General features: G+C 35.7%; 1 protein-coding gene and 1 pseudogene across 1 annotated transcript in view; both read left to right on the top strand.

The window, feature by feature from the left end:
• The window catches only part of SYN2 (synapsin II), a 176352-nt gene that overhangs the window by 66012 nt on the left and 85454 nt on the right, over positions 1–24886 (top strand). The gene's annotated exons all lie outside the window — the stretch shown is intronic.
• Positions 23385–24491, top strand: LOC105819016 (annotated as a pseudogene).

The following is a 24886-nucleotide window of genomic DNA, read 5'->3' as shown; positions in this document are numbered from 1 at the left end:
CTCTAAATCATTTTCTGGATCAAGCTTGCTAATTATTATGTAAATATTCACATACTTGCTAATTTTCTTCTTCTTAATCTATCAATTATTTAAAGAGGCTTGTTAAAATCTACCGCTTCAATTATAGATTTGTCAGTTTCTCCTTTCAAGTCTGTCAACTTTTGCTTCATACATTTGGAAGCTATGAATTAGGGCCATCCGTGTTCCCAAGTAGATATATCTTCTTGCTTGATTGCTCCTGTTAATTGTATATTAAATATAATGGGCCCCTTTATTTCTCCATCAATGCTTTTTGACTTTAGTTCTATTTTACCTGATATATGTTTTGTCTCATATTTAGTCTGATATATTTTTCGATCCCTTTACTTTCAACCTATCTATGTTTATGTATTTCAGGTATGTCTCTTACAAATAACATATAAATGAATTAAGAAATCGATCTGACAATATTTGTCTTAACTTGAAATTTCACATTTATTGTAATTACTGATATGTTAGATTAATTTCTACTGTTTATATAATGCTCACTACTGTGCTTTTACTATTCATCATTGTCTTTTTCTTTCCTGCCTCCTACCAGAGTGCAAGTTGCTGCCCCGCCTTTATCCTGTCAGTTTAGTTCGGAAGTTATACATTCTGTTCGTATTCCTTTAGAGAATACCCTTGAAGTTTTAAAGTTGCAGTTGACTTAAAGTCTAAATCCAATCAAATTCTTTATCCTCCTCCAGACAATTCCACATTCTTGTTCTGATTACTCTCTTCCATCTTATGTGTTATTGTTGTCCAGTTTTTGTACTTTACTTGCTTTTATACCCAAATTAGTCATTTTTATTTGTATTCTTATTTTTGTTCTATGGCCTGGCTTTATACAGGAGTCTTAATGCCAGTGTCTGCCTTGTTCAGGCCTTCATTTCTGGCTCTTGGTTGGGCATCAACATTCAAGTCCATATTATTTGTGATACTGATAGATTGGGGGAAAAAACCAAATGTCCATTGTTATGAAACATCCACCCAATGGTATGCTATACAACATGAAAAGGAAGGAGGACTTATTTCTCATATATAGTAAGTGAAAAAAGCAAGATACAGAATAGTATGTATAGTATATTTTATTTAAGAAACGGGAGAAGTATGAACATGTGTTCATTTATTTCTATTTTCACAAAGAAACACTGGAAGGATAAATGAAAAATTAATAAAAATGATTAACCATAGGGGATGTGGTTGGTGGAAAACTGTGTACAGGACAGGACTGGACATAAGACTTCTCTGACTATACAGCACTTTCTTATTCAGGACCAGGCCGCAAGCAACTCTCGTATTTAGGGGCTGGATAAAGGAAGGGGAGGAGCAAAAGTAACTGAGAAGGAGGGCTACCAAGATAGGAAGAAAAGTACTCTCCTCGCTTTGTCAAACAGCTAAGTTCTAGAGTTCCTCGTTAGGAGCCAGGGTGTCCTACCTTTCTCGTCCTCTCCATCTACACTCTCTAGGTAATCTCACACCGTCTGTGCTTGACAAAGCTCATTTCCTTCACAGTGTATGTCAATATCAGTAATTATTTATTTGTGCACTTATTCTTTCTCTTTCTCTTCTAGAATGTAAAGTCTATGAGGCTTGGTTAGTGCCTAGAATAATGTCTAGGACACAGTAGGTGCACAAGTTGTATTTGTTGAATGAATAAGTAGAGTGAGGTATATGGACACAAAAACGCAGGGCATATTTGGGGAACATAAACAGTTCAATAGGGCAGAGTATAATTAGTGTGTGCTAGAAGGAGGACAGGTAATTGGGTAAGACAAGGCTGGAAATTGCTTCATACTTAAAGTCCTAAGCTTTAAAATGTGAATCCATCTCTTCTAGCCCTCAGGATAGTAAGAGAGTTATATTAGGCTTAAGTTAATGATGTAAATAATTTGCTTTTAAATATGCTTATGTTTCCCTTGCTCCACCCTTTCTTCCCACTACTATGACCTTGAACCTGGAAGAAAGGTATATGTAAATCTTTGCCCTCAGGGTTTAATATTTAAAATATTTCTAATATGCCTGTAGTAGAAAATGTTGAAGTATTTTTCCAGCTCATGATGCTCTCCTTTTTCTGAGAACTCTTTCTATTCCCTGTACTCAGTTGTTTGGACTCACTGAAACCAAGGCAGGCTGATCCCTAGAAACCTGAAACTGGGCCCAGGAGACAGAAGTTGGAAGCAGAAAAAAGCCAGAGATGAGAGACAGAGGAAATTTGGTATTTGGTGACTGTGCAGCTTCTGATTCCATTTCCTCAAGAGGTACCACTCTTGAGTTCTCTGAGATGTCCCTGTATCCTTACAATATCAAGTGTACCCAAATTTCACATGTTTTGTGAAAGTAATTTATAGTGAATTTCTTTCTTATTATCAAAAGAACTTGAAGATGCCACTCTCCTTCCCAGCTTCACTAATTTTAAATTAATTATATTATTGCACATCTGTTTAATACTTCATACCTTACTATACATGTACTGTCGTTAATCATTTCATTCTCACAGCTATGTCAAGATTAGGTAGTGTTTTCTCAATTTGACAAATGAGGACACTGGGCCCTTGACTGCTGAAGTGACTGGCCCAAGCTCTTAAAGATACATGGTTGATGAGCTCAGATGAAAACCCAAGTCTTATCTTTAGTCCAGTGGCTTTCTATGCATGATTTCATATCTAAATTAGCCTAAGTTGTCACAAAGATTGTTTTCACAACATAGAGCTTCATCTTCTCCGAAGAAGTAGACTTGAGATCAGAGGAAAAAGCTTTTACATTAAATGCTTAGATAATATAATGAGAAATATGTTATCCTATTTGGAGAAAAATTGTTTTGGGTACAACCGATATGATATAAATTGTTATGATACACAGTTTTTAATATCTAACACAGGTAGAGGCTTATAATGGAAGGATGCCTTGCTATTATAGTAGAAGAATGAAATAACCTTCACTCTACATTTATCTGTGGATGTTGCTCCATTTCTTTTCTTCTTAGCCTTGCAGTTTTCCTTAAATTAAAAAATTAAATCTTCAGGGTCACTATTTAAAAAGATATTCTATTCTTCCTCTTTTCCCTAATAACAAATTCCTTATATACCAGGAATTACTGAGGCAGTATTTTCTTCTATTTGGCCAGTGATTTAAAGAGATGCTTTTCATTTCTGAACTCTCATTAGGAGTATATAAATGCTTTCTAAAAAATTATTCATTTATTAAGAAAATCATAAAGTATAATGTCTATTTGCAACACTAGGGCACATGTGAGATTTTTAAAATGAGTTAGTCAGTTACTATCTCTAAAGAGCATATAGCTGGTAATGTTAATAGCCAACATTCCTTGAATGGTACCGTTAGCCAGGCACTGTTGTAAATACTTTAGAACATGTATTAATTCATTTAATCTCCACAACAATCCTATGCAGTAGGTACTATTATTATACCCATTTTACAGATAAGTATGTGAGGTACCTTCATAGAGAAAGGTAAAGTAACAAGCTTTAGTCACATAGCTGGTGAGTTGTAGAACCAGGACTGGAATACATGCCTGACTCACTCCAGGTTCATGCTTTGCTCATTACGCCATGCTGCCTTCAGCGGTGGGGAGGCAGTGGGCTAGTGGGGAGGCTAACGAAATAATGCCAGTGCGAGCTGCTAAGTTCTTGGACTAAGTGCAGTCACATTACCACATTTCTTAAATTTTCTCAGTACTGATTTCAAATGGTCTCCTTGTCCCTATGAGCCATGAAAATGTTAGGCAAAATCCGGTGTTTTCATACGTAAAATGTATTTCCCAGGTTTCTTTTCGAACTAGGAATAATAATTTTTTTCTCAGACTGTATGTGCCAACTTTTGATTATGGTAACATGATCACCATGGGAAATGAGAACAGAGGAAAATACAATTTCGAGGATATAGTACTAATAATACATATTATACTTACCTTTTATCAGTTATTACTAGGTGCCAGACACTATGCCAAGTGTTTTACCTGTTTTAATTGATCCTCACAACAATCCTATTAGGTAGGTATTATTATTTACCAAAGCTAAGAAAGGTTAAGTAACTTGTCTAACAGCAAATGGCTGGTTAGTGGTAGAACTGTATTTTGAACCCAGGTCTATGTCATTACAAAGCTCTTGAACCTCCCATTATGCTGCTTCTGGGAACAAACCGGTATCACTCTTATAGCCCAGGGACGCTAAGACTACAGTATGTCAAATGCCTGTGTAGTGACAGATGGTTTGGAGGAACAAGATGGATCAAAGTTAACTTTGACCTGGGAAATCGTGTGGTTTTAGAAGGTATGGCAGGGGAGGAAGGGGTATTGAGGGAAGGCTGAACCAGCTGCTGACTGGCGGGGTAGGGTTTGTCAGAGGGGAGGTGTTAGAAGTGGAGTTAGAATTTACTCTCTTGAGTTTTTCCTGGTTAATTTTACTACTTACTGCAGGTTTGCTGACAGGGGACAGCCTCACCTACAGTGTTTCTTCCTTGATCTAGTCTCCAGAGCTAGTTAGGTGAGTAGGTAAAATTAAGCATTGAGCTTGATGCCAGTGACCCAATTGAGATGGAGTCACCCCCAGGAAAATTCATGTAGGAATAACTCTAAGCCTGGCCATAGATTTTAATCAAACCTTGCACAGAATTTTTTTAGGGTGTACTTGCTGTTCCAATTGTGGTGGAAGAAAAGTGTTCACTTTTAAGAATTTGAAGGCTGATAGTTTAGAAAAAAGATTCAGTAAATAGCATGAAGAAAGTAAATAGCATCATCTATCAATGTATTTTCACTGATGAAAGGATTCAACCACATCTGAATTTTAGATTTTAGTGCTTTTTTAAAAACTATAAACAGCAAAGTTTAGTCAGAGGGTTATCTGCACTGTTTCCTAGTATAGTCCTTGGCATATAAATGCTTGAAAAATGCTCACTGAAGTGAAAATCTACCTTTTATTTATGCAAACACAATTGTCTTTTCTGATACTGTGCTAATGAATGCCTGTAATACCAAATCACAAAAAGAGCTACTTGAAAGGAAAGTGGAATATGTAATATTACCTTTTGTTGGTTTCTGAAGGAATGAGCTATTGTTCCAGGTATTTTGCATGTCTATAATAAAACAGTAGCTGAAAGATGATTTGCTTTTCTGGCATTCCTTATTTTAGTGCACATTATTAGGTTATTCATTTTAGATATTTGAACTTTCAGCTCCTTCCCTTAACTTACTTTTTTTTTGGTTACCAATGCAAATTGCAAGTGTTTTGAGAGAATACTTGAGAAAGCAATTCAGATAGTGATCAGTCCTTTATAATAGACCCAAAGAATGTGTTCTGTATATTTCTGGGATTACGAAGGTTCTGTAATTGAATTAATGATTTCTAATGGTGCTTTAAAATGAAAGAATCAGAATCCTGGAAGAAGTGTTTTTCTCAGTAGCCATCTAGTCCATCATTCTGCTACCACACATGCCCCCACTCCCACCAATCCCCAGCTTTTTCCTGTGTTCAAACTGCTTGCTTGAATGTCTAAATAGATTGATTTGTAATCTCTTTTCCTACTTGTCTATATGTCAGTCTTTCTTCACGGCCCAACTCAAGTACTATTAATATTTCCTCTAGTGAGCTTTCCTACAGCTCATGCTGTTCTTCATGTGCTTACTGGTTTGTCATTAACTTTCGTATTTGTTCTACGGTGTAGAACTGAAGGTGCAGAAACTAAGGAAGACAGAAATAGGCTCAGTATGTGTGTTGGGGATCCCCAAGACCACCTTCAGGCTTGGTGATTCAATAGGAGGACACCTGGGACTTAGCATATAGTCATACTCATATCTAAGGTTTATTACAGTGAAAGAATACAAAGGCGAATCTAGAGGAAACTCAGCACTAGCTCCCAAGAGTCCTCTTCTGGTGGAGTCACACAGTATGTACTTAATTCCTCCAGGAGCAAGTTGTAGCAACAAGTGTGCAATGTTGTCTACCAGGGAAGCTCATTAGACTCAGTGTGGAAAGTTTTTACTGGAGGCTGGTCATGGTTGCACCCTCTGCCTAGCACATACCAAAATTCCAGACCCCCAGAAGGAAAGCAGGTGTTCAGCATAAACCATTGTATGAACAGTTTAGGCATAGCAAACCACTCTTAGGAGTTCTTAGAATGGCATTAACCCTCCCGAGATCCAAGTTCTCAGATGCCAGACAAGGGTCAGACTTGCAAGGAGGCCTTTCTTAAGCGTAGCAGTCTCAGGATTGCTATGTTAACTCTTTTCTGCAAAGTATGGTATGAGGAAGACCTTTTGCTGTCAGATGGTAAAATAGGCTAACTTAGGAAGTAAATATTACCTTTTTACTAAAAGGTATTTACAAATAAATTGTGTGAGAAGTTTTAGAGGAGATACAACTCTGGGACATTTTTAGTCCCATGATATATATTATTCTGTAGTTTCTTTTTTTAAAAAAAAATTATTAGTCCTTTATTTTACAGAAGAATGGCTCTGGGTTAGAAGTTAGAGTACCTGAGTTTTGACTTAGTGCTGTCACTCTTCACCTATCTCCTTAATACCTCTTATCTGTTTATAAAGGACTTAACACTTTTTTTACCTCAAAGTTTCTTCCTAGCTCTCACATTTCTGCCCCTTGAGAGAGTCCATTGAATTACTTTGATTGTTAAAAAGTTCTTGATGATACTGAGTAGAAAAATCTACTTTCCTATAATGTCTACCTATTCCTATTTTTCTTAATTATATTTTTTGGATAAATCTCCATTTTTCAGCTAGGATACCTGTGAATAATAGTCCCATCACTCTTAGCATTGGTGGTAATAAATCTTGTAGACTAAAATTCGAGTTTAGCTTCTTGCCCTAGGTTGGGGAAACTGGGGTGGTGAGGAATGGGAAAACTCAAGGGGAGAGCTAAGGACAATAGAAATGTTTATTCCTTCCTCCAAAAATTCCCCCTTGACTTAGAAAGCCTTCAGGTTTAGGAAAATACTTATAAAATACTAGAAGTGCTAATGTTCCCAAAACTCATGTGTCTTTATAACTTCTGTTTTTCTGGACTGTCACGGTTCTCCCTGAGCATAAAGAGCCTATATGTGGGCTGCTCCTCCTACTGAAGATGGCCTTTCATCATCTGTTCCACCCAGTAATCTCTGATGTAGATGGTGGAGAGCCCAAATATCTGCTAGTTTTAATCTGTGTGGAAATAGGAGACTGTTGGGGTTTAGGAAAACCTAATCGCTCCATCTGCCTAGCAGAATTACCGCATCTCCATTTCTCCCCGTATGATGCCAGCACTCTACCAAGTGGGAAATGTCCTAAGTTGGGAGGAGAGAAATCCTTGAAGGCCATGTAATGTGTTTCATGGGTTGGGATAAGGAGAGGAGAATACTGCGACAGTTCCTTGTTCAGACATATCTCTCCCTGTTCCTATAATTTAGAAATCCTGTTGATAGCATCTTTGTTAGGTAGCCATCTAGGTTTTAATTAAAACTCTTAATTGATCAGGAATTTATTTCTGCCCCTTAAATTAAGCCATCGAATCACTGTGAATATTCTTTATAATGTTGAGATGAAAATTGCTTCCCTATAATATCGAATCATTTCTAATTTTCTTAATTATGTCTTTTGACATCATTCAGACCACTCCATTTTTTTCTGAGGAGCCCTCCAAAATATTAGAGAGATTTATTCTCTTTTTGTTAATTGATAGTCTTTTATACCCTGCAGATGCTCTTGGAAAGTGTGATCCATTAAATTAATATGCAAATTAATTGATTAGATTCTTCCTTCCTGGGCAGTGGATCCGATAATAATCTAGAAGTAATATTATACCCAGAAATCTTGTCCTTCAAAAATGAAGGGAGATAAAAATGTTTCTCAGACAAACAAAAGTTGAGGGAATTTATCACCACTAGACTTGGCTTACAAGAAATGCTGAAGGTTCTTCAAGTCCTTCAAGCTGAAGGAAAAGGTCACTAAGCAGTAACATGAAAACATATGAAATTATAAAACTGACTGGTAAAAGTAAGCACATAGTCAAATTGAGAATACTTTAATACCATGATGGTGGTATGAAAATCAATTACATCTCTAGTATAAAGGTTAAAAGGCAAAATTATTAAAAACAGTTATAGCTACAATAATTTGTTAAAGGGTACAAATTATTTAAAAAAATATAAAATGTGATACCAAAATATAAAATGGGTGCGGAGTAACAGTATAGAGTTTGTGTAAGTGATCAAAGTTAAGTTGTGATCAGCTTAAAATAGCCTATATAGGATGTTTTATGTAAGCCTCATGGTAACCACAAAGCAAAAACCCTTAGTAGATACACAAAAGATAAAATGAAAGGATTCAAAGCTTACCACTACAGAAAATCATCAAATCACCAAGGAAGACAGTAAGAGGAGAAGAGAAGAACAGAGGATCTACAAATCAACTAGAAAATAATTAACAAATTGGAAGTAGTAAGTTCTTATTTGTCTGTTGTACCTATCAATAATTACTTTGAATATAAATGGATTAAGTTCTCTAATCAAAAGACTGTCAGTGGCTGAATGGGGAAAAAAAGACCTAACTATATGTTGCCTACAAGAGACTCACTTCATCTTTAAGGACACACGTAGACTGAAAGTGAAGGGATAGGAAAAGATATGCCATGCAAGTGGAAACCAAAAGAGGGCAAGAGTAAGTATATTTATAAATCAGACAAAATAAACTTTAAGTCGAAAACTGTAAAAAGAGACAAAGAAGGTCATTATATAGTTATAAAGGAGTCAATTCATCAAGAAGACATAACAATTGTAAATATATATGGACTCAATATTGGAGCACCTAAATATATAAGGCAAATATCAGAAATCTGAAGGGAGAGATAGACTGCAGTATAGCACTAGTAGGGTACTTCAACACTTTCAACAATGGACATATTTTCTAGACAGAAAATCAATAAGGAAACATTGGACTTAAACTACACTTTAGAGCAAATTCATCTAACAGACTTAAATATAACATTCTGTAAAACAGCAAGAGAATACACATTCTTCTCAAGTGCACACATGACATTTTCCAGGATAGAGCATATGTTAGACCACAAAATAAGTCTTAACAAGTTTAAGAAGATTGAAACCATATCGAGTATTTTTACAACCACAATGGTATGAAACTAGAAATTAATAACAGGAGGAATCTTGGGAAATTCACAAATGTATAGAAATTAAACAATATGCTCCTGAACAACCAATGGGTCAAAGAAGAAATTAAAAGGGGAAAGTAAAAAATAACTTGAGACAAGTGAAAATGGAAGTACAGCATACCAAAACTTTTGGAATGCAGCAAAAGCAGTCCTGAGAGGCAAATGTATAGCAATAAATGCCTGTATCAAAAAAGAAGAAAGATCTCAAATAAACAGCCTAACATTATACTTTAAAGAAGTAGAAAAAGAATAAAGTAAACCCAAACTTAGCAGAAGGAAGGAAATAGCAAAGATCAAACCAGAAATAAACAAAATAGAGACTATAAAAACAATGGAAAAAGTCAAATCTAGAAGTTTTTATAAGATTAAACAAAAGTGATAAACTTATAGCTAGAGTACTAACAGAAAAAAAGAGAGAAGACTCAAATAAACAAAACCAGGAATGAAAGAGGAGACATTACAACTGAGAGCACAAAAATACAAAGGAGCATAAGAGACTACCGTTAACAGCTATATATTATACCAACAAATCAAATAATCTAGAAGAGATGATACCATTCCTGAAAACATACCACCTACCAAGACTGAATCAGGAATAAAAAAATATGAATAGGCCAATAACTAGTAGGGAAATTGAATTAGTAATAAAAGGTCTCCCGTCAAAGAAAAGCCCCAGACCTGATGACTTTACAGTGAATTCTACCAAGCATTTAAAGAAGAACTAATCCCAGTCCTCAAACTATTGCAATAATTGGAGAGAGGGAATTCTCCATCACTTATTTTATGAAGCCAGAATTATCCCAATACCAAAGTCAGACAAAGACACTACAAGAAAAGGAAACCACAGGACATTATCCCTAATGAACATAGATGCAAAAATGCTCAACAAAATACTAGCAAACAAAATTCAAGAGCATATTTAAAAGATCATTCACTATGATCAAATGAGATTTATCCTTGGCATGCAAGGATGTTTCAACATATGTAAATCAATAAATATGATACAGCATATTAACAGAATGAAGGACAAAAACCACATGATCATCTCAATATATGTGAAAAAGTATTTGACTGAATTCAACATCTTTTCATGATAAAAACTTTCAAAAATTAGATATAGAAGGAATGTACCTCAACACAATAAAGCTCATGTATGACAAGCCCACAGCTAACATTATACTCAGTGGCAAGAGGTTGAAAGGTTTTTTTCTCTAAGATCATGTACTAGACAAAAAATGACTACTCTCACCATTTCTATTCCACTAGAATTCCTAGCCAGAGCAATTTCGCAGGAAAAAGAAATAAAAGCTATCTAAATAGAAAAGGAGGATGTGAAATTATCTTTGCTGATGACATGATCTGATATTAAAAAAAACCCAAAGACTTTACCAAAAAACTATTAGAAACGAATTTAATAAAGTTGTAGGATACAAAATCAACATACGAAAAATATGTAACATTTCCATACTCTAACAGTAAACTATCTGGAAAAGAAATTAAGAAAACAATCCCATTTATAGTTGCATATAACTAACTATCCTAGGAGTAAATTTAGCCAAGGAGGTGAAAGATCTATGTACCAAAAACTATAAAATATTGATGAAAGAAATTGAAGATGACACAATAAATGGAAAGATATCTTGTGTTCATGGATTAGAAGAATTAATATTCTTAAAATGTCTATACTACCCCAAAGAAATTTACATATTCAATGCAATCCCTATCAAAATTCCAATGTCATTTTTTACAGATAGAAATAACAATCCTAAAATTCATAAGGAACCACAAAAGACTCCAAATATCCAAAGCATTATTGAGCAAAAAGAAAAAAGCTGGAGGCATCACACTCCCTGACTTCAAAATATGTTTTAAAGCTATTGAAATGCAAACAGCATGATGCCAGCATAAAACAGACACATCAACCAATGGAATAGGGTAGAAAGCCCAGAAATAACCCCATGTATTTACGGTCAATTAATTTTCAACAAAGGTAACAAGAACACACAATGGGGAAAGGATGCACACAGTCTATAAATTTGACATAATCAAGGTAGAATGGACAGGACTTGCTGTTGAATTGGTTATGGTACAGAAGGGGAGGGAAAAAAGTGAAGCATGACTTCCAGGTGTTTGTCTTGAACAACTGAGAAGATACTGATATAATTTATGGAGAATAAAGAACATTGGAAGAGAAACAGGTGTGGAAAAGAAATATTGAGTTTAATTTTGAGATGCTGAATAGGCAATTAAATGTGTTAATACAAGTCTGGAGCTCAGAGAAATGATTTATGGGAGAAAGATACAATATAAAATCAGGGTGTTGTTGACCTCCATGATAACTGATGCCCTTAAGCAGAAGAGAGAGAGAAAGAGGAGAGTAAGATAACCTAAATTCTGAAGAACTTCAACACCAACAAAGGTGACTGAAAAAGGGCAGGTCAGAGAACCAGGAAAATTAGTTTCACTAAAGCCAAGGGGGGAACATATTTCAAGAAAGAATCATCTACACATGATGTCTCTTTGTTTTCACGTTCCATTTACTCTTCATTTCATTACAGTCTGGCTTCTGTACCATCCCCCTCAAGTGCACTGAAATGGCTCTTTTAATGCCCATCACCACCAATTGGACAAATTTGGTGGACATTTCTCTATCCTCATTGGACTTGTTCTTTCAGCAGCATCCAGCACAGTTAGTTATTTACTCCTTCTTTTCCCCACCTCAGTAGATGCTCTTTTTAGTACCCTTTCCTGGTTATTCCCTGATCCCTAGATTCCTCATGGCTTAGAGTATCTTCTCTCTCTGTAAATTATTTTCTTAACTGATCTCAACCACCACCCTAGATTTCATACTATCCTGATCTTATGACTTCCAAATTTTTATCCTCAGTAAGATCTGTCCTTTCAGTGTCAATTATCTTTATGACAACCCTACTTACATCTCTTATATACATATCTAAAACTGAGCTGTTGAATTTCTTCTCCTTCAAACCTGTCTCCTCCCCCACATTTTCTTCCATTTTAATAAACAGTACCACTATCCACTCAGTCAAGCTAGAATTTGGGGGTCACTTTGACTCCCACTCCCCTATTCTTGACATCTGATCTGATATCTCCAGAATGTATCTCAAATCATCCCATTTCTCTCTTGTCTAGGTCACCAACAATTTTCACCTACACTCCTGAAGTAGCCTCCTGTCTTCTCTTCCTGCTTTCAGCCTTACGTTTCTATACATCTTTTTCTATACAGCAGGGAAAGAAATTTCTTAAAAATATGAATTTGATAGGGCATGTAGGAATTAAAGATGAAATTAAGCATGTTCATGTTAAAGGACAGATTCTTTTTGGCTCCTTCAGAATCCCACAGGAGGTCAGGGGGTGGCTTAGAAGAGGACCCAGGTGTCCTAAGAACCAGTCCAGAGCCCCAGAAGGACATTCTTGCTAATATGATTGCAAGTGACATTTTCTCAAAAGTTAAATGAGAAGAAAGCACATGACTTTTTTGTTACTATGCTACTAAATTGTATTATAAAATTCATTTGTGATCATGAGCTGCTTATGCTTATGACTTTAATTGGCTATTCTAAATACTGAAGGAAACTATGTCTAAATAACTAAAGGAAAATAAGAGAATGATGTCTCCCCAAATAAAGACTTTCAGTAAAAAAATAGAAAGTGTGTATGTAGGTATGTGTATATATAACTGTCTCTCTTCTTCTCTTGACATACTTATAAATAGATAGATCCAAAATAGAAATCCTGCAGTTTTAAAGTATAATAATCAAAATAAAAAATTCAGTAGAGAGAATTCAACAGCAGATTTAAGCAGGCAAAAAAAAAAAATGAGTGAACTTGAAGATAGGCCAATTGAGATTATACATTCTGGGGAAGAGAGAGAGAAAAGAAAGAAAAAAATGAACAAAGCCTCAGGGTCCTGTAGACCACCATTAAGTGTATTGACATAAGCATAATAGGAGTCCCAGAAGAACACAGAAGGAGCAGAGAGAATATTTGAAGAAGTAATGACAGAAAACGCCTCCAAATTTGTTAAAATACGTAAATTTACACATCTGTGGAGCTCAACAGACTCCAAGTAGGATAAACTTAAAAGAGTTTAGACACATCACATAATCAAACTGTCAAAAGCCAACCCAAAGACAATCTTGAAAGTGGCAAAAGAGAAGTGACTCATCATGTACAACAGATCTTCAAAAAGATTAACAGCTTATTTGACATCAGATATCACGTAGGCCAGAAGGCAATGGAATGACACATTCAAAATGCTAAAAGAAAAAGACTATAAGCCAAGAATTCTATCTCTATCAACATTTTCCTCCAGAAATGAAGGAGAAATTAAGACATTCCTAGATAGACAAAAATGAGAGAATCTGTTGCTCGACATAGTTACAAATCTATGTTGATGGGCATACAATGTATAAAGATATAATTCGTATGGTAATAACATCCAAAGGATATGGAGTAGGGAGGGAATGGAGCCATATAGGAGGAAAGTTTCTGTATACTATTGTAATTAACTTGGTGTTAATTCAAACAAAATAGATATGAGTTAAGATGTTTACTGTAATCGTCTAGGCAACCACTTAGAAAATAACAAAAAAGTGAAATAAATGACAATAGCATTAAAATGGTACAGTATAAAATACAAATTTAGCACAAAAGAAGAAATAATGGAGGAACCAAAAATACATAAGATGTAGAGAAAACAAGAAAGAAAATGGCAGATATAAATCCTACCTTAACAATAATTGTATTAAATGTAAATAGATTAAACACTCCAATAAAAATGGCAGAATGGATTTTTTAAAAATATGATCTGATTATATGCTGTCTACAAAAGATACATTTTAGATTTAAAGTTACAAATCGGTTGAAAGCAAGAGCATGAAAATATATACTATGCAAATAGTAACCACAGAGAATTGGAGGGGTCTGCTCCTATGACTGGTTACATGATAATCACCTGGAAAACAAAATGGACTTTAGATAGAAATTGTTACTAGAGATAAAAGAAGAACATTATATATTGATAAAATATCAATCTATCAAGAAGAAACAGCAATTATAAACATATATGCACCTAATAACAGAGCCTCAAAATACATGAAGTAGAAACTGACACAATTGAAGGGAGAAATTGACAATTCAACAATAATAGTTTTTTGGTTTTTTTTTACAAATTTAAGAAAGGCATTTATTTTCATCTATGCTTTCCTATAATCTGATATTAATATAATGCATATTGTTTCAGAAAACTATTACACACAGAAATAATGTATTTTGCCATCAGAGCACAATTTGATTCAAAGGGAATCAACAAAATATAAGTATTTCAGAATCATCTGTGATGAATTTTAACAAGTATTTATAATTATAGAGAATTACACGCTAACATAGTTTTAACTGATATACAATAAGAAATGTGCATGGATGTCTAAACCTGCAGTCCCCAACCCCTGGGCTGCAGACTGTTACTGATCTGTGGCCTATTAGGAACTGGGCTACACAGCAGGAGGTGAGTTGCAGGAGAGCAAGAGAAGCTTCATCTGTATTTACAGCTGCTCCCCATCGCTCACACACAGCCTGAGCTCTGCCTCCTGTCAGATCAGGGGCAGCATTAGATTCTCATAGGAGTGCGGACCCTACTGTAAACTGTGCATGTGAGGGATCTAGGTTGTGAGCTTCTTATGAGAATCTAATGACTGATGATCTTAGGCGGAGCTGAGGCAGTGATGCTAGCACCAGGGAGCAGCTGCAAATACAAATTATCACTAGCATAGAGGTTTGACTGCACAGAGACCATAATAAATCAATTGCTTACAGACTAATAACAAAACCCTATCAGTGAGAGGCAAGTGACCACTAATGGCAGGCTCTATAGTGGCAAGTGAGTGGATGTACTTTAATTGTACAGTTACATCTGGTGCCAGGCTTTAAGCCAGAATCCAACACTTCTTTTAGTCCATGCATGGCCCACCCATTATTTTATTTACCACTCCCATCTGTGATTTTTTTTTTATTAAACTTTTTTTTTATTTCAGCATATTATGGCAATAATAGTTTAAGAATTTAGTAATTCACTTTCAATAATGGATAGATCACCTAGACAGAAGATCAGCAAGGAAATAGAGGACTTGAACAACACCAGAAACCAACTAGACCTAGCAGACATCTATACAACAACATCCAACAATAGTAGAATGCTCATTCTTCTCAAGTGCACATGGAACATTCTTCAAGATAGATCATATGTTCATAAAGCAAATCTCAATAAATTTTAAAGGATCAAAATCATGCAAAATATGTTCTCCAACTACAATGGAATGAAATTAGAAATTTGAGAATTCACAAATATGTGGAAATTAGCATACTCTCACACAACCAATGAGTCAAAGCAGAAATCACAAGGGAAATTAGAAAATAATTTTAGATTAATGAAAAAATGCATCACACCAAGATTTATGGACTATGGTAAAAGCAGTGCCGAGAGGGAAATTTGTAGCTGTACGTGCCTATATTGAAAAAGAAGGAAGATTTAAATATCAATAATCTTACCCTCCACTTTAAAAAACTAGTTTAAAAAAAGCCATAAATCCAAAGCAAGCAAAGCTAAAAAGTAAAAATTAGAATGGAAAGAAATGAGACAGAGAATAGAAAAATAATAAAGAAAATCAATGAACCCAAAAGTTGGTTCTTTGAAAAGATGAACAAAATTTGACATGTCTTTAGTTATTCTGACCAAGAAAAAAGGAAACTGAGTGACCAAAATCAAGAACGAAAGAAGGGATGTTACTGTTGACCTTAGAGAAATCAAAAGGATTAGGGAGGAACACTAAGAAGACTTGCATACCAATTAATTAGCTAACCTAATTAAAATGGCCAAATTGAAAGACACAGAGTGCTGAGACTGATTCCGGAAGAAACAGAAAATCTAAAAAGATCCATAAAATTAAAGAGATTGAATTACTAATAGTAATTAAAATTTGAAAACCATAAATAAAAGCCCAGGGCCAGATGGCTTCACTGGTGATTTCTAGCAGATATTTAAAAAGAAGAATTAACACCAGATTTTCACAAGCTCTTCCAAAATCTGGAAGTGGAGGGACCATTTTCTAACTCATTCTATGAGGCCATTATTATCCTGATACCAAAACCAGACAACACATTACAAGAAAACTATATATCAATATTCCTTATGAACAAGGACATAAAAATCTTCAATAAAATAATAGCAAAATTTAATTCAGTACCATATAAAAATTATATAGCATGACCAAGTGGGATTTATCCCAGGAATATAAACTTGGTTCAACATGCAAAAATCCTCAATACAATACATCATATTAATATAATGAGGGAAAACACCATATGATTATCTCAATAGACATTGAAAAATATTTGACAAAATCCAATACTCTTTAATGATAAAAACACTCAGCAGCCTCGGAATCAAAAAGAACTTTCTCAACCTGATAAAAAGGCATCTACAAAAATGCCACATCTAACATTATACCAGTGGTAAAAGACTGAAAACTTCTCACCCAAGATTACAAAGATGACAAGGATGTCCACTGTTCACTCCCACCACTTCTACTCAACATTTACTGGAGATTCTAGCCAGGAAAATTAGGCAAGGAAAAGAAATAAAGGTCATCCAGGTTGGAAAGAGAAAATTTAGTTATATTTCTATATACTAGCAATGAATCATCTAAAAATGAGATTTAGGGAACAATTCCATTTATAATAGCATAAAAGGGAATAAAATACTCAGGAATAAATTCAACAAAAATAGTATAAGATTTATACACTGAAAACTACAAAACTGTTGAAAAAATTTAAAGATCTAAATAAATAGACATTTCATGTTCATGGATTGGAAGACATTGTTGCTAAAATGAAATTACTCTCCAAACTGATCTTCAGATTCAATGCAATCCATGTCAAATTTATTTTAACATGGATTGCATTGAATCTATGCAAATTTTTTATTGCAAGAATTGGCAAGCTAATTTTAAGATTTTATGGAAATCCAAGGGACCCAGAATAGGCAAAACAATCTGAAAAAGGACAGTTGGAGGACTCACTGATTTACTGATTTCAATAGTTACTATAATGCTTGATTATAAAGCTATTGTAATCAAAACAATGTGGTACTGGCATAAGGATAAACATATAGATAAAAGAAATAGAACTGATAGCCCAAAAGTAAATCCAGACATCTATGGTCAGTTGATATTCTACAAGATTGCCAAGACAACTTCAATAAAGAAAAAAGAGTCTTTTCAATAAACGGTGCTGGAACAACTGAATATCTACATGCAAAGGAATGAGATTGGACCCCTACCTCACACTATATATGAAAATAAACTCAAAATGGATAATAAACTAAATATAAAAGCTAAAACTATAGACACCTAGAAGAAGTTCTAGATATTAGTCTTTGTGACCTTGGATTAGACAGTGGTTTCTTAGATATGACACCAAAAAAGCACAAGCAATAAAAGCAAAATAGAAAAATTAAATTTCATCAAGATTTAAAACTTTTGTGCTTCGTAGGACACTATCAATAAAGTGAAAAGACAACCCACAGAATGGGAGAAAATATTTGCAAATAATATATCTGATATATGTAAACAGTAAACGGAATATATAAAGAACTCTCACAACTCATAAACAGAACACCTGTTGAAAAACAATGGCCAATGGATTTGAATAGGCATTTCCCTAGAGAACATATACAGATGGCCAACAAATAGATGAAAAGATGCTCACTCCCATTTACCACCAGGAAGATGCAAATAAAACCACAGTGAGATACCATTTCATATCTCCTAGGATTGTTATAATAAAAAAGATGGACAATAGCAAGTGTTGGTGAGGAAGTGGAGAAATAGAGTCCTTCATACACTATTGCTGGGAATGTAGATGTTGACGTCACCTTGGAAAATAGTTTTTCAGTTCCTTAGAAGATTTAACATAAAGTTACTATAATAATAACCCAGAAAATCCACTTGTTGGTATGTACCTAAGAGAACTGAAGATACAGTTCTCTTAGCTGTAAGATATCTTATCTTACACAAAAACTTGTACGTGAAAAATGCTCATGGTAGCATTATTCATATTAGCCCAAAGTGGAACAAACCAAATGTCTACCAACTGATGAATGCATAAATAAAATGTGGTATATCCATGCAATGGAATATTATTATTCATCCATAAAAAGGAGTGAAGTACTGATACATGGTTCAACGTGGGTAGACCATTCATGTTTTAAAGTGAAGCCAGACACAAAAGACTACACATTGAATGATTCCATTTATATGAAATTTCCAGAATAGGCAAATCCACAGAGGCAGAAAGTAGATGAGCGGGTGTACATTAGTAGTCAGGGCCTGGGTGAGGGAGGAGTGGGCTGCAACTGCTAATGCGTAAGTGGTTTCTATTCCAGATGATTTCAATGTTCTGGTGATGATTGCACAACTCTGTGACTATCCTAAAAAGCACTGGATTGTACAATTTAAACAGGTGAATCTTATATGTGAATTATATATTAATTTTTAAAAAGAAAGAAACAAGGAAGCAGAGTGCAGAGACCTGAGAAGAGAATGCAGGTAAATTACTTGTACAATTCTTAAGCAGGTCAGAGTATGATATAAATATCCATTATAGAGGCGTAAGACTGAATTGGTGGTATTATTGGGATAGTGTCTCTGTGGAGATATATTAAATCCTTTCAGGACATTGGCAAAGTCACTATTAAGTGGGAAGGCACTTAATAGCAACGTGTGAGTGCCTGGGAGTTACAGAGATGAGTCAGACACAGTCTCTGCAATTTAGCTTAGCAACTAATTGTTAGGGTATAATTCTACAAGGCAGAATGTGATCAGTTGTCAAATGAATGGTGCAGGTGGTAAGAGGTAAAGAAAAAGAGAGAACCATGTATGATTGGTCAATCAGGAAAAGCATTTTAGAGGAGGACATGGGACTTTATTTTAACCTTGAAGGTTTGGGAAGAACTTAGTCACATGAAAATGATGTACAAAGAAGCTTTCTGTTTAAAGCTTATCATTGCTGATTAATTTGCTATTCTTGGTGTATTAAGAATAGTAGTTATCATTCCCATATGTTGGTGTTGTTCAGTGTGATTTTCACAAGGATCTAGAAACCCCATGGACACTTTGTTTTCACTGAGTCAGGGAAATAACAATGGCTGAATGAATGTGTGGATGAATGATGATAATGTGTCATGAGACAAGGATTATTATTATCTAATTTTGTACACCATCCATTAAATGGAGAAAAAAAGAAGAAAGAATAGGAATAAATTTCATTCTCTTCTGACTGCCCCCAGCTCAGACTGATCTTCATTTCTGTCATTCATTCCTACTTGTGAAGAAACTATAGTGTGAACAAGAAATAAAGTTTTCTTGTGTTAAACCACAGAGATTTAGAAGATTGTTTATTACTGCAGCATATTCTGATTGATACAGACACACATGAAAGACTTCTCAGTAATGACAATAGGGGCCAGAAGAACTGAAATGATATTTACAAAGTGATAAGAGAAAATAACTGACAACCCAGAATTATGTAATAATAATGATTAACACTTATTTAGAATTTACAATGTGCCAGATACAGTTCTACATGCTTAATTTATGGTAATTCAGTTAATCCTCACAGCAACCCTCTTAAGATTGGTGCTCTTCTTGTCCCCATTTTACAGATGAGAATACTGAGGACTCAAGAATTTCTGTGAATTTCGTAAGGTCCACAGTTAGTAACCGGCAGAACAGGGATTCAAATTCAGGCAGTCTGCCCCAGACCACTAATGTAACACTGTCTTTCAAGAATGAGGGTGAAATAAAATTTACCACCTAGCAGAGCTTAGTTTAAGGAATTTCAGGAATAAGGAAAGTAATCTCAGAAGGAAAACCTAAGATGTAAGAAAGAAAGGCAAGAAAAGAAATGAGCAAACTTTTCTGTAAGTTTAAATGAACACTGTCTAAAAGAATAATGTATAATTATGGAATTTTAAAAGACAATTAAAATCCTCAGTTTTAACAATAGCATGTCAGCATCAAGGGGGATAGGCCTTGCTTCTTCATTGCACCACTTGAGAGCTTAGAATTGCACAATGTGAGAACCACCTCATACTTACTAACTGAACTCTGCATTTGAACACACTCGCCAGGGGATTCACGTATGCATTAACGATTGAGAAGTGCTCTTCCAAGATACTTGCATTGTTTGGGATGGGAATTATGGTATCAATTAATTTCAATTTGGTCAAAGTCAACAATCTAATTTCAAGAATAATCACTGAAAGAAATGAAATAGCATGTGTAAAACTTCCAAATCAGCATAGGGAAAAACTGGAGTCAGAAAATTAACAAATAAAAAAAGAAGGGGACAGGAAAAGAGAAAAAAGACTTATAGGGCAAATGAAAAGCACAGGAAAGTTCAAGCGTAACAGCAATCCCAGTCAATGTAAGTGGCCAGAATTTGCCATTAAAAGAGAGAGACCATCCAGTAGGATTTTAAAATGATCCAACTATCTGAATTTTACAAAAAAAAAAAGCTATACATAATAATGTTGGGGTACCAATAATATCTCAATAAAGCTTAGGGGGGTAAAAAGAATGCTAGAGTTGTCCTATTAATATCAGACAAAATATATTTTAAGGCAAAAATGTTAAACTTCGAAGATTTAATAATTCTAAAATAGCTTTAAAATGTATAAAGCAAAATTGATAAGTCAACAGGGAGAAATTTACAAATGCAATATATTTGCTAGATTTCAGTACGTCTTTCTTAATTATTTGAAGGTCAAGCACCAAAAAAACCAGTCAAGATATAGAACATTTGAAGTACACAATTAATCTGTATGATTTAATGGGCACATATACAGATCCTACGCCTCAAAATAAGAGAACACACGTCCTTTTTAAGCACATGTGAAACATTTTTCAAAACAAAATAACAAAACTTAAAACGACTAAGAAGAGATGGTGGTACTATAGATAAGCATTAACTTGATTCTTTTAAAAATCTGTTCTTGAGCATTATTAGCACTAAGTGAGCACAATACATGTAATCACTATTTCTGAAGCCTTGATCATCCCTTTGAAACTCATCCATTTTTTCCATTTGCAGACCCTGCCATGAATCGAGAGGGAACTGCTTACGTCTTTGACAACATAATTGAATTGTATGAGCAATCTGATTTCAGCTGTTCATCAAGTTTAAATTAGGAGAATGCCAACTCATGCAGTGGCTGCAGTAATAGACAAGGACTTTAAATCTAGTTACTGGAGTAAAAGCAATAGAGATATTGAAATTCTGGGAAGAACCTTTTCTTCAGCATTCTTGGCCCCTAAACTTAGACTTCTTTGCATATCCAAAAGCCTGGTGAAGTAATTTTTGGCCTTTCCAAGTATACCTTACTTTTACGTGGCCCCGAAGTAACCTTGACTGCCTCTGAGTCACTACAGTCTTTTATCTGTGCACACCCTTTGGCACATAATAGACTTCTAACAAAAGCTTGAATGATGGAATATAAGGGAAAGAGGGAAAACACTTCTAAGGGCTGTTTGTCCTAGGTAGCCTATGAAAAGGGAAGAAAACCTGACATCAGAAGACAAATCCGGTTTTAGTTTTTTGGGGGGCCGTGGGAAAGGGTCTCAGTCTGCTGCTTGGAGTAGAGTACAGTGGTATCATTATAGCTCACTGCAACCTCAGAGTCCTGGGCTCAAGCAATCCTCCTGCCTCAGCCTCCCAAAGTGCTGGGATTACAGGCGTGAGCCACCATGCCCAGTTGACAACCCTATTTTAAGACAAATCTGGTGCTTTGTAAGGAAGGAAAACATCAGAAGCTTCCAGCGAAACAATCCGTGATATTCTCAGAGACCTTTAGCTGCAGAATTAACATAGTCTCACTTGAAGATTTTCTCTTTTAAGATTTCAGGAGAATACATGGACTGTGTTAGACTATAGGGAAAATTTTTCTAGTCTGGCCTGAAGGGAGTCCACATGGTATCCCAGACACTATACATTTGTACAATTTCTATGATTCCAACACTGGAAATGATTTGTTGTTTTCTTTTACTGCATAATAGCACCTATTTATTAGCTCACAGTTCTGTAGGTCAGAAGTCTGATATAGCGTGGCTGGATTCTCTGCTTTAGGGTCTCACAAGGTAGAAATCAAGGTGTCAGCCTGGCTGCTTTCAAGCTGGTTCTTGTTGGTAGAATTTAGTTCCTTGTAGTTATAGGACTGAGATCCCTGTTTCCTTGCCAGCTGTCGGCCAGGGGCCGCTCTCAGCTTCTCAAGGCTGCCTGCATTCCTTCACGTGCCGTCTGCTCAATCTTCAGCCCATCAATGGCACATCGGGTCCTTCTCATGCTTCAGAGCTCTGACTTCCTCTTCTGCCCCCAGCAGGAGAAAACTCTCTGCTTTTAAAAGGCTTGTGCCCACCTGGATAATCTCCCTATCTTAAAGTCAACTCTGTCATATAATAACCTATTTAAGGGAATAAAATCCATTATACTCAATACTTCTGGGATTAGGAGCCATTTTAGAATTCTGCCTACCACATTTGTGTATATATTTTACCTCATTTACTAGATCCTAAGAGTCTTTAGGGTAGGTTAATACCTGGTACATTATAACACTTAGAAAATACTGATATTTATATTATCAATGACTAAAAATTAATGTTTGGAGTTATATATGAGGATTACAATCTTAATCATGTTTAAATCCCTAGTATATAGCATGGCATATCATTTATAGTATAGTTTTAGTAAATACTTAGATAAATAAATGAAAGAATGAATAATTAATTATATAATTCACAACTGTGGCCACTATTCTGATTAAAAATCATGTGTAATTCAGTTTGCAATTTCTTTGCAGTTTTGATAAAATGAGAGTATAGATAGGGTTTCCTAGCAGTCTTCTTTTTTTAAATCGATGCTTTAAAAGCAAAATTTTGCAAATTGTGGCGCGGGCCACGGTTGCCGTGGCAGCGCCAGCCTGAGCGGAGGGCGGCGGGCGCGGCGCAGGCACCGTAGCAGTCTGAGGCGGCGACGCGGCGATCCGAGAGCCCGCGGCCCAGCCGAGGCGGCGCGGGGCAGGCCTGAGTGGCGGGGCGCGCCGCGCGGCCGGCGGGAATGCGGGACCAGCTGCCGGACCTGACGGCGTGTAGGAAAAATGACGATGGAGACACAGCTGTTGTTGTTGAGAAGGACCATTTTATGGAGGATTTCTTCCATCAGGTTGAGGAGATCAGACACAGTATCAGTAAAATAGCTCAATATGTTGAAGAAGTAAAGAAAAACCACAGCATCATTCTTTCTGCACCAAACCCAGAAGGAAAAATAAAAGAAGAGCTTGAAGATCTGAACAAAGAAATCAAGAAAACGGCTAATAAAATTCGAGCCAAGTTAAAGGCCATTGAACGAAGTTTTGATCAGGACGAGAGTGGGAACCGGGCCTCAGTAGATCTTCGGATACGAAGAACCCAGCACTCAGTGCTGTCTCGGAAGTTTGTGGAAGCCATGACGGAGTATAACGAGGCGCAGACGCTGTTCCGGGAGCGCAGCAAGGGGCGCATCCAGCGTCAGCTGGAAATAACCGGGAGGACCACCACGGACGCGGAGCTGGAGGAGATGCTGGAGAGCGGGAGGCCTTCCGTCTTCACGTACGACATTATATCAGATTCGCAAATTACTAGACAAGCTCTCAATGAGATCGAGTCTTGTCACAAGGACATCATGAAGCTGGAGACCAGCATCCGTGAGCTGCACGACATGTTCATGGACATGGCCATGTTCGTGGAGAGCCAGGGTGAAATGATCAACAACATAGAAAAGAACGTTACGAATGCCGCAGACTATGTAGAACATGCGAAAGAGGAAACTAAAAAAGCTGTTAGATATCGCAGCAAAGCGAAAAGGAAAATGATGTTCATTATTGTTTGTGTAGTTATATTGCTTGTGATCCTTGGAATTATCCTAGCAACAACATTGTCATAGCAACCTCATCCCGAGAGCTGTTTATCCTTGGAGATTCAGACCACATCTGCAAGAAAATCAACATCCTGTCGTTTAAGGAATGCATCTTAGACGTCGTGGCAGGGCATTGGGTGTGACTTTTTAATCAGTGAATTCAAGGAGAAAGCACAACAGAATGTCTTGTCCAGTGAAGCACTGAGCAGAAGGGATGTGAGGAGAGAGCTCAAATGTCCTCGGACTCTAATAACACACCACAGAACTTTAACAAAGTGAAACTTGTTTCCATGGCCTTGGAATAAGAAATTATTGAAAATTTCAATTTTTTAAACTATTTCAGTGTTAAAAATGTATGTGAAGTTTAATTAGGAATACTTTTATGTTGTGAAGCTATTAGATTTCAAGTCTAAGACTTTCCTTCCTTCCCTTCTCCCAGCTAATATATGCTAATTAAGAGACTTTTTGTACTATGTTTAATTTGTGTTTACTTATTGTTTGAAGAAACAGTTTTTATCACAGAGCTGTTTTGTAAGATATCTGTAATTTTAAATGTTTATAAATTGTTTAATATATTAACATCTTAATTTACCCCATTTTATACACTAAATATGGCCTTTTGAATGAAATAGGAAGCTTCATGATATTAGAACTGTCTTTGTACA

This window comes from Propithecus coquereli, unplaced genomic scaffold (genome assembly GCF_000956105.1).
Source record: "Propithecus coquereli isolate 6110/MARCELLA unplaced genomic scaffold, Pcoq_1.0 Scaffold461, whole genome shotgun sequence".
NCBI lineage: Eukaryota > Metazoa > Chordata > Mammalia > Primates > Indriidae > Propithecus > Propithecus coquereli.
The sequence above is the reverse complement of the archived record's forward strand: the minus strand, read 5'-3'. Positions and strand labels throughout refer to the sequence as shown.